Source organism: Saimiri boliviensis, chromosome 18 (assembly GCF_048565385.1).
Source record: "Saimiri boliviensis isolate mSaiBol1 chromosome 18, mSaiBol1.pri, whole genome shotgun sequence".
Taxonomy (NCBI): Eukaryota; Metazoa; Chordata; class Mammalia; order Primates; family Cebidae; genus Saimiri; species Saimiri boliviensis.
In genome coordinates this window covers 33358498-33370514 of record NC_133466.1, presented here as the reverse complement: position 1 = coordinate 33370514, position 12017 = coordinate 33358498, and positions in this window count along the sequence as shown.

Sequence of the window (12017 nt, the reverse complement as noted above, 5' to 3'; positions counted from 1 at the left end):
CATCTGGAATGTATGTTTCATTTGCGCTCCATTGCAATTTCTAAGATGGATACTATAAAGACTGCCTCTCCTGAGCACACATCTTTCAGGGTCTACACTTCTTCAATAGTTCTCTTATGGTTGGTTGTCTGCAGATGCAGAGCCTTTCATACAATCTGAGCAGCAATTAGTTCCTCTTTCCTCAGCTTGTGGATTGCCTGATAGTACAATTCTATTAACTATAGCTTAGTTGCTTTTCAGTATTTGTTTCTAATCAGGGATCATGGGATTTTAGAAAAAGTGAGGAACTAAGCAGAAATCGGTAAGAACTCAGACACAGCTTTAAAAACAAGTAAACAAACCAGGACATTTCTGAAAACATAGATGTAAATAGAAATCGAAGTGTGAGGAATGGGTTTGAGACTGGGGAACTTGGCCAGAGTCTGTAAATAAGGACCAAGTTAAAAACAAAACAGAAGTGCACAGCAAGACAGATTAGATGTTACTACTATAAGCTATCATTTTAGAGATTCGAGTGTTTTCCCAGCCTAAATAATAGTTCCAGTGTCAAAGATTAAGCAGGCCATTCCAGTAATCTCTTCTGCACAGTTACTCTGTCTTTGTTGATATAATCTACTGTGTGCATAAGTGAATGCTGGGAACGTTTGAACAAATAAATTAATGTTTGGGGTGTGTGTGTGTGTGTGTGTGTGAGTGTGTGTGTGTGTGTATGAGAGAGAGAGAGACAGAGAGAGACAGAGAGACATACACAGAGAGAGAGACAGAGAGAGATAGAGAGAGATACAGAGAGAGAGACAGAGAGAGACAGAGACAGAGAGAGATACAGAGAGAGAGAGAGAGAGAGAGAGACAGAGAGGAAAAGAGCTAGATAGAGAGAGAGAGAGAGAGAGAGAGAGACAGACAGACAGAGAGGAAAAGAGCGAGAGAGAGAGAGAGAGATGAACTTTAGTTCCCTCTCCAACCCAATGTATGAACCCACACCGTAACAACCCTGACAAATTATATGCCATCTCTAAACTGAGTACACTTGGAGCAAGTTTAGAAATCCTTTTAAATCTTGAATAGTTGTATCCATTAGAAAATAGTGCTTTATATTATATCAAAAACTTTCTTCCTGCAACATTTCAGTGTACCTTCATTCTACAGTGTGGAAATATATAAATTTTAATATGACACCTCTTCAAATTTTAAAGATGATTTTCACATATCTATGTGCCCCATAAGACATTTTTCTGTACTAACAGTCACATTTTCTTTATAAGTCAATGTTATGTCATAAACCTTTATTAACCCAGATACCATTTTGAAAGTTCTACTCAGAGTTAAAACAGTCCAGATGTGGTTAAATTTGTAAATTTTGTTTTAATAAGCTTTTCTTCTTCATTTCGAGTGCTAAACATACACAAATACAGGCTAAAATTTTGTTTGTTTGTTTGTTTTTTGCAGTTACCACACTATTGATTTTTATTGATCTTGTAATCAATACATCATTTCTGTCATACAATGCATTTGTTTTCCCATTGAATCATAGACATATGCATTCATTATAGAATTTTTCATATTTTATGGTAGTTTTTTTATTTATGTCTGTCTTCCCTACTAGTCTCTGAGTTTCTCAAGGATGAGAATTGTGTCTTCTTCATCTTTGAACTAGGCAGTTAATAAATTAAATGCTTGTTGAACAAATACAAAAAATATTCAGACTTTGGAAGTATACTTCATATTTTTGAATTGAAGACATTAATACATGTAGTCATTATAATAAAACAAAAACCTTTACTAGAGATGTCCTTTCAGCTTAATGTTAATCTTCAAAAATACATATATATCTTTTTTTTTCCTTTGAGACAGAGTTTCACTCTTATTGCCGAGGCTGGAGTGCAATGGGTTGATATTGGCTCACTGCAACCTCCACCTTCTGAGTTCAAGTGATTATCCCACCTTAGTCTACCAAGTAGTTGGAATTACAGTCATGCACCACCACTCTCAGCTAATTTTATATTTTTAGTAGAGATGGGGTTTCACTATGTTGGTCAGGCTGGTTTGACCTCAGATGATCCACCCACCTCAGACTCCCAAAGGCTGTGATTACAGGCATGAGCCACAGTGGGTGGCCAAAAATCTTTTATTTAACCTTTTAACATGTTAAGACTATATTCAGCTAATCATGCATTGATACGACATACATAATATTCACAAAATCATAAAGAGTTTTTAAAGGGTTGTCTTCCATCTTCCCCACCCTAAGATTTTGACAATGCATCAATAAATAGAAAACAAAAGTTGCCATGATTTCTTTTGAGAAAACATATGCTCGTTTCTAGTGTCACAAGATCCTTAGGTTGTTGCTTTGCCAGCCAGAAACCTCTGACCAGCAGCGTCTCTGCTTGAGTTTTGCTTGGATACACTGGACTTATTCTACCCATTTAGCCTGGCGGGCTGCACTCAGCTCATGCTACCAGCCTGGATCCCATCCCCGCCAAGTATGAGACAAGTACAGAGTAGTGAGCAAGTGCAGGATGCGGCATAGCCAGGCACACTATCTGCTGTGGCTGGGCAGGCAGCGCCAGGGACCAGCACAGACACTGGCTTCATGCAAGGGTGCAGCTGGACCAGATGTACTGCAAGCAGCTTCTGCTGCAGGGGCCAGCAACTGCAGAGCCCCAAGGGGTTGGGGGATATGCTGCAGCTCCCTTGTTCCCATTGCCCGCAGCTCAGTGACCTGGGGGGACATGTTTCAGCTATTCCAGTCCCAGCATCTCACTCTAGCCCACAGTGGCCTGGCCTCTCATGTGGGGTAGCCATCCAATGCAGAGTGTGGGAGGTCTATAGTGTTACAGCTCTGGCTTAGAGAATCCCAAGGTTGTGAAGGGAAGGGTTGCCACTCTTTACTTCTGCAGTCCAACAAAGAGAAGCATGTTACCACCCGTAGCTTGGCGAGCTGGCCAGGAAAGTGTTACAGACCTTTTCACACCTGCTGTTACACAGGTCTTGAGTTCTTGTCTTGCTGTCCTAGAAGAATGAGATTACAGGAACAACCGTAGGGTGAGCAAGACAGAGAAGAGTTTTACTGAGTGACAGAAGAGCTTTCAGCAAAGAGGAGAACTGAAATGAGAAGCCGCTGTCCACAGGTGGGTAGTCCCAGCATGCAGCTAAATCTGGGCTTTTTATGGGCTCAGAATGGAGAAAGTGTATGCTGATTGGTCTATGGCCAAGAAGAAGGGAATGATGATAGGTCCATGGGTGGGCCTGGAAAGCACCGTTGGATTGGCTGAAAGACATCAAGGAAGTTCTCACTCCAGGTTTTGGATTCTACCAAAAACTGGCAGCCTGGTTTTCATGCTTCAGATTGTCTTTGGCTTGAAAGTCAGGCTTCACCAGATACCTGCCTCTATCTGCCTATGAATTTGTCTGCCTCCTGCTGCTAACACTAGTTTCTCTATTTCATCAAATTATCACATTTCTATTTAATAAACGATTCTAGAATTTTGCTAGAGAATAATAGTTAATTTAATACATTTATATTTCCTTTATGAAAATTTCAGCATCTTCCCTTATTCCTCTGGATCGTTTACTATTATCTACAAAGAACAAATACTGTATTTTTGACTGAATGTAGCTTATGTAAAATGAAGAATTGCAAAATAAAGTCAGATAATACAAGTTTTTTTTTTTTATTTATCAGGAGAAAAAGCGTTGCCTTCGCATTTGTGAGAAGACTCCAAGTCTCGATATCCTTTAATATCCCATCTGTTTTAACATTTTAATGTAAAAATAGTTTTGTGAGACAGCTCAAACAATATTCAAAATAAAGAAAAAGTTGTTACTGTGTTTCTCTCAGCCATTTTAGCATTTTAAAATACGTGTTTCTAAGAAAAGACCCCTCTCTTGGTTGTTCTTTGTGTTTCAAACATAAAGAGCCATAAACTTTCTCAATAGTTTATGGCATAAATATGTTGATATTTCATTTGTATTTTATTCTTCTTTGAGCTATTTTCAAAGTTTCATATATATATATATATGAGCTATTTTCAAAGTTATATATATATATATATATATATATATATATATATATATATATAAAATGCCAGTATATATTCACGGTGTCGCTTTCTAATAGGTGAGCATTTGCTATTAGCCATCATTACTTTGTGATTTGGACAAAGTTACTTACCATAATATTAAGTTCAAAGGTTCTTTTTTCCCCAACAAAAAGTAGTGAAGGAAAACAAAGAAAAAGAAAGAATTCTGTTACTAGGCTTTCCAAAATGCTTCCTTAAGGGGTTAAGATGGCCGTGTGACAACTAAACAGGGTTAAGAGCAGAGAATTTTGGTGATGACCTTTCCAAAGTTCATAAGTTACCTGGTCAAAACATTAATCAGACAAACTTTTTGTATAATATAGATTTCATGCCCCTGACCCAAACCATTATACACACACATAGCAACACTTCAGTATGACCTTTTTGAGATAAACTGGGCAAGCGTAGGACTAAACAAGTGATGGGGTCTAGGGAACATTTGACTTATACATGTAGCCACCTTTGGGGAGAGTGGGGTATAGTATTTAGGAAGATAAATCCTGAGAAAAGCTGAAATTTCCTGCTAGTGGATATGGAAGTGTTGGGAGTATTGCTTGTGATACATACATTGCTACTAAAATGGAACATTTGTCCTCACTGAGAAGTGAAGCCTATGAGACATTACTTACATACCAAAGTATGTAGTGCTGTCTTCAGAAAATCAGATTTAAATGCTAGAAAAGCATAATGGTGATCCCCTCCAATGTAGCTGTTTATGATTTTTTCTGACTTTTTGGGACAGTTATTTATGGGACTTGCATCTTGATGACATGTCCACAGAATCAGTGACCTCTGCATAAATCTTATTTAAGATTTGTCTTGTTATCATGGCTACTGTAAACAAGAGCTAAAATGACTTGCTGCTTGCATCCTGGCCAATATTGAGCATCATTTCTCTTCTAACTGCTCTGACCTAAAGCTGCCAGTTCTTGTATCTGCTGACCATCTGCTGTAGTAGAGGAGGACTATTGATCCTACCAAGATGATTTGTAGTAATAATTTTAAAGAGATCTTCAGACACTGTTTTGCTAAGATACACTGCCTAGTGAAGACAGATATCTTTATAACTGACTAGTCTCTTAATATTTAAAATAGCCATCCTAATTATATGCAAAATAGGCACCCTAATAACAACTGCTTTATATGTTTGCCATTTGGAAGGTTTCATGGCATTTAATAAGTGTGCAATAAATGGTAGTCATTGTTACTTCTCTGTTATCACTTAGGTTCCTTTTTCAAAATTTAACACGTATTTTTCCGTAGCTGAGAAGCAAGAAGTAAAATAATGTCTTTAGTTGAGTTCCAATGAATGACATTAGAATTGTATAAGAGAGAAAGTCTTTAAAAGTATTTTCAAATAATTTTATTATTTTCTACTCATATTGTTTAAATCAACACTGATGCTGAATATGTACATGTATATGTTTATTTACTTAAATGTTTTTTAGAGTCTAAACATTTTTGAAAATGCATTTTCAGTTTTAGAACACAATTTGAGTTTCTGAGACTCTCGCCTTGTATAAAGAGTAATAACTACATCTATCTCTGGATAAGCCATTCATTTAATAAACATTAACCAAACACCTGCTATGTCCTGAACAAAATAAACATGATCCTTTCCCTCATGGATTTTTCTAATAGAGAAGATGAATAATTATAAAATAATATCATATAAAAACAAAACTGCAAAATCATGTGTATTATAGGGAGAGAATGATCGGGGTGCTAGCAAATTGCTTAAGTGAGAAGAACTCTAATTTGGACTTTGTGGACAAGAAAGTGGATACGGTGGGGTGGGCAGGGCTGACAAGAAGAAAGCTGCAAGATTATGTGCTTTAGGCTTTGTCCACTATGCCTACACTCAGCCGTGTAAAGTAATTCTATGGTGCTGGAAATAGAGCGTTTTCAGACATTATTTGTTGTGGGACTACAGTTACTGAATTTCAACTGTATGTGTGTTTTGGATGTATGAAGATAGAAGTTAGAATGGAAAGGGGAGGTTTTATTATTGCCTAAAGGTTAGTAACTTTACAAAATTTAGTAATAGTTAAGTTGTTTCTCTCTGCGCCTTGGTAAATGAAAGCATTATTTAACAACAGTGCAAGGATGAACTGGTACATTTTTGTGAAATGTTTTAAATAGCTGATTACTGCTAACATCATTATGTATGATAGTCTTGCTAAAATCAACTTGAAATCTTGGGCTTTGTTCCCAACTGAGTTGCTAGAGGATCTAAAACTTTCTCACAGTTTCTATGAATACACCATTCTCGGCTGACAGGTGACCTGTCTTTTATAATTAATGTCAGAAAAGCAATAAAACCAAATGATGAGTTTTGCACCTGATATAACTTATCTCCTGTCAGATCTCTTCTCAAATCTCGCATAGCTCTTTATCTTAACTGGATGTACTTTCAACACTTGGTTTAAGGTTGTATTGCTTTTTTAAAAAAAATCTCTTTAGCCATTTGAGTCTATTTTCTTGCATTGTGCTTTGGTATCATTGAACAACATTTTCTTAATTAAGAAATAATTAACTTCAGATTTCACTTACAAATACGCACTTCTTATCTCTTCTTGTACTTCACTCCAAAAGACAATCTGTTGGAACAGCTGCATGAACCAAAAAATAGTCGTTGTACTTGGAGGCTAAACTGTTTTAACTGCAGTAGAAGTTGCATTACAATTGCCAATACCCAGAAGGACAATTTGTTTCATGATTTTATCTCTTTTATATCTCTCTGAGTAGCAGGAGATCTCAACAACCCTCTGCGAGACCTCATTTTCATATTGCCAGCATTTCATTTCTTACAAGCTTTGGAAAATCAGCAAATAAAACAGAACTAAATTCAAAATAACAAGGTGAGAATGTAAACTAAAGAATAGGGGAATAGGCCCGGTGCAGTGGCTCATGCCTGTAATCTCAGAACTTTCAGAGGCTGAAGCAGATGGATCACTTGAGGGCAGGAGTTTGAGACCAGCCTGATCAAAATGTTGAAACCCCGTTTCTACCAAAAATACAAAAATTTTCTGGCATGGTAACCCATGTCGTTCCAGCTACTCACAAGGCTGAGGCAGGAGAATCACTTGAACTCAGGAGGTGGAGGTTTCAGTGAGCCGAAATTGCTCCACTGTACTCCGGGGTAGGCAATAATAGAGGATGACCATGTCTCAAAAACAAAAAAGAATAGAAAAAAATTGTTTGAGGAGTAGATGTATTTGCTGAGAAACCTGGATATATCTAAAGAAAGTAGCAAAATATAGAATACTTAAAATCTATTAAGTAATATACAAACCTCTTTAATAACTTTATGCAACTTTCGTTTTTCAGTAGATATTCCACATTTGTCAAATGAAAAGTATTCAAAAGAAAGAGGAGAAAAGAAAAAAATGTATTACAATTTAGTAACAATTGCTAAACTCATTTAGGTGAAGAGGGGTTGAATATCAAAGAAAGTATAAACACTTAGGAAAAAATTAGTCATAGACATTTATCTTATTAACAAGAAATTTTAAATTCTTACAATAACGTAGTGGGTTTCAGTTTATATTTTAATTTTAACCAGATGTTATGTAAGCTGTCCAAAGTGGGTAGACTTGTATAAAATATGTATCATGTGCTAGAAATAAAAAGTGAAGTAAATTATATCAATGATTTATAGCTTTCTTTTTGACTTACATGGCCCAGAACATGTTGACTTCCTCTTCACACAGTTTTTTAGTTAAAAAAAAAATAGAGATTAATGTAGATAAATAAACATTTTCTTTTTAAATGAGTCATAGTCATGCTGATCAAATGACTTGTAAAAATCTATGTCATTTGATACAACACTTTTCAAATTAAAGTTGTATCTAAATTAAGTCTTCCTGCCAAGAAAGCTATACATGACAGTAGTGTTCAGAGTAGAAAGTCATGAGTATTCATATGGGCTTAAGGTTTATATTTTGGTTATCATTTCACTCTTTACATCTTTCTCAATTAACTTCACAGACAATATTCAGTATATATTGAATATTAAAATATGAAATTATATATTCCTGAATATATGACTCCCTATATAGATTCAATTTCTTTCTTAAAGGCATATGCTGTGTATTCCCAACTAGTCTGTAAGCATTTTAATCTCAGTATGTCTACAATTTATTTCATTTGTATCACTTCCAATAATATTTTGAAACTGAAATGTGTCAAGCAAATATTGTTGACTGACTGAAGTGATATTTTAAAAGTTTTAAGCATTGTCATAAACTCTGGTTATACATTTTATTAAGATGTATATTAAGTTGTTAGAGGAAACAAGACAACCTGAAGATCACACCAATGTCATTTTGATACAAGAAATATGAATATTTTAGAGCAGAAGTGCTTCAGTTGCTTGAGTTTATTTAGATAGATGTAATTCCTGTTTTTTGAAATAAGTGATCGTTCTAATTGAGAGAGTAAAAAGAAAATTTGTTTAGGAATAAGCTAAATAACAAATAAAAATGCATATTCTAAGTTTTATACTCTCTTAGTTATTAACATTGTCTGGAGGGACCTTTTGTTTTTAACAATGAATTAAGTTATGCCTATCATAGCAATATCTCAGCAGAGTGCAAAACTTGGGCAACAACTGTCAATTTGAATGTAGTCAATCGGATATGTTCAGGAGTTACTCACTACCAAGTGCCGCCAGCCCTAGCAGTTATATCTCTCAAGGCATAATTCTTCTGCCAGTGCTCCAGATGGAAGTCCATTTAATCACGATGTATCTTATAATTATCACAACTGACACTTTGACATTCCATTTTGGCCTGTAAGATTGACCCAGCTGTACACTATATTATCTTTTCAGCATATCTTTTCTAATTTTTGTGACATGAAGAAATAGCATCTCCAGATTCTTTATCTCACTGTGTGCTTGACAAATAATATTCTAACATCTGCAGTCTTGCTGTAAAAAGCAGGTACAGGAATGATAGCAGGTTCAGTCAAGCAAGCTACCAATTATTCTCAACTGGATTCTAGATCCTAGAACAGTTTTGGTGCTAATAAATGGACACAGATTGACAGACTTGGGAGCTGAAGCTGTACCCCCAACTCCAGGAACATGAAAAATCCAGATTGATTATTCATGATATGCTCATTGCAGATATGCCTTACTTTTGAGCAAGACGCCAGTATCACATCACACATCAGATAAGGTCATAAAGCTATTTAGTCATATGGTACTACAGAATAGATTAAATTAATTACAGTTTCATTCACTATAAAGATAATGACAACATTTAATATCTAGGAGTGTATTATATACACTGCATCTCCATAAGACCCTCATAGACACTTTCCTCTTAAAAGAGGTAGCCCTCAGTTAGAAATTGAGAAGGTTCTGATACTTTATTGTAAGCCAACAAGAGCCCTGCTACAGTGTCGTCAATACTGGAAGAGAATATAAAATGCCTGTGTTAGAGACAAAGGACCTTATTACGTATGGCACAGCAAAGAAGCCAGTGCGTGTTAAGGCTGGCACTGGCTTCTTCCCCCCAACTCTGACCCTGTCCAGAACCCATGAAACTTATACGAAGCAAACCTAATGAATGCTATATACACATCCTCAAAAAGATATTCTGAGGCAAAAGTATTCCAAAGGTATTTAGAAATATAACAAAGAATTGGCCTCCAATACCACCCAATTTTAAAAATTTTCAATGGGCAATAGATTTCATAAAGCTCTTTAAACTATGCAAATATAATAGTCTATCTCTCACTGTTCTTTGAGCACTTAAAAGAGTTGTTATCACTTTCTTTCCTTCATTCCTTTTATTTTTCACTTCTTTTTAAATTCTTTACTTTTTCTTTTTCCTTCTTTTCACCTAATTCTTCTCTCCTCCTCCTTTTTTCTTCTTTCTTGTGTATGATATTAATGTTTATATAATTTAATTACATTTCTTTGTATGAGGCAAATTTGTATATATTAGAAAGATCACAAGAATGAAAAACTAGATTAGATGACAGATAAATAGATCTATATATGGATATAGATCTAGATTAGATATATAGAGTAATAGATTAGATATAGATACATAGGATATAGTTTAAAGTTATTTCAAACTTTGTTTTTACCTGAGCTTTCTTGGGAAAGTTATAAATATTCTACACTTTATTTTTAAAATATATAATTGAAGATTGACCAGGAAAGCTCTTCTAATTATTTCAGATCTAGATATTTGAGGGAATTTTTTTTCTTTTTCTTTTGTGTAGAGAAATAAAATATCCTGGTAAATCAGATATGTTAATACCATATTTCATCAGTTTTGTTTGGTAAAATTTTAGAGAATGCTATGTATCTGAACAAAATACAGAATTAATACAATGTGTTTAGCTTAGGCACTGGAAGAATATGAAATGTGATTTAAACTAAATACTTCTCTTTATCTTTCTCACATCTCTGTTTTTTCTTGTTTTGTCATTAATGATTTCTAAAATTCATTGTTGTGTTCAATAATTGCTTGGTCAGCTATAGTAAATGATTCTGGCTTTTTAATAAAACAGCAAAAGCAAAATCTATAGTTTATTTTTATTTTTTTCTCTTATTTCATACTCTCCTACTTTTCAGTTTTCTACATTTATAGACTCTCAGTTTTATAAAATTAAATTTTGAGAAAAATACCTTAACATTCTAAAATTAGAAAAAGAAACCAGAAATAAATAGACATAAAAGAGTAAGAGGAAGAAAAATGTCTACATAAAATTAGAAAAAAAGTATTTTATTTAATTTCTTATGTTAATATATAGATACAGAAAATGTTTAAATTTAGCAGCCTAAGGAAAGAATTGGTTAGACAAAGATGGATTTGAAGATGGAAAAAGAGGACACTCTTTTTAGTTGTCACATTTTTTATCTTTTAAGTCTGAACCTAGGTAGATATGGGAGCATTAAAAGTTGGGGAATGCATTCAGAAAATAAATTAGACAAGAATTTCATATTATCAGTGCTTATTCAAAGTAATGATAGGAATTCTTTTAACAAATTTGGAAATGTCTCAAGGTAATTTCTCGACAAATATTTTAGTAAACAAAGTAAAAAAATATGGTGCCCTCTCACTTCTAAAATTCTTTGTATGAAAAAAAAACTTTGCTTTCTTCATTCTTAGCATCTATATGTGTTATTTCTTCCCAGATAATTTCATATTTGATACCTAAAAAAGCCTTAGGCTAAGGAAACAAGTTAGGTGCTTGCACTCAGGTCAGTTTCCTTACTCTGTATATTCACATTAGTTTTTTCTCCACATTCTTGCACTCTGACCTACGTAGTTCCCTTATCTCTGAGATGCTCTTGTTTCCCCTTATTCCAAATCTAACCATCCTGCAGAGTTTATTTCCTCCTGAAGTCAGTACTTAGCACTTATTTTTTTAATTTTATTTATTTATTCGTTTATTTTTTGAGACAGAGTCTCGCTTTGTCGCCCAAGCTGGAGTGCAGTGGCGTGATCTTCCCGGGTTCAAGCAATTCTCCTGCCTCAGCCTCCTGAGTAGCTGGGACTACAGGCATCTGTCATCAAGCCCAGCTAATTTTTGTATTTTTTAGTAGAGATGGTCTTTCACCATTTTGGCCAGGCTGGCCTTGAACTCCTGAGCTCATGATCCATCTGCCTCGGCCTCCCAAAGTGCTAGGATTAGAGGCATGAGCCAAAGCACCCAGCCAGCAGTCCTTCATTTTACTGATTAGGCTTTTACTTAGAGGTCTTACCCTTCACTGAGTAGTGTAGTACAGAAATATAGAGCAGTATCAGATTATACTAGCATACACTCATTGTAAACTGAGATTACTTAAATGTACAATTGTAATACCTTTTCAAATTTCTTATGCCATCTCTTCAACTGGATTATACGTATATTGGGTAGGGTGTATTATGCTGATTCTAGTGCACTGCTGAGCAATTTAGAACTAGTTTA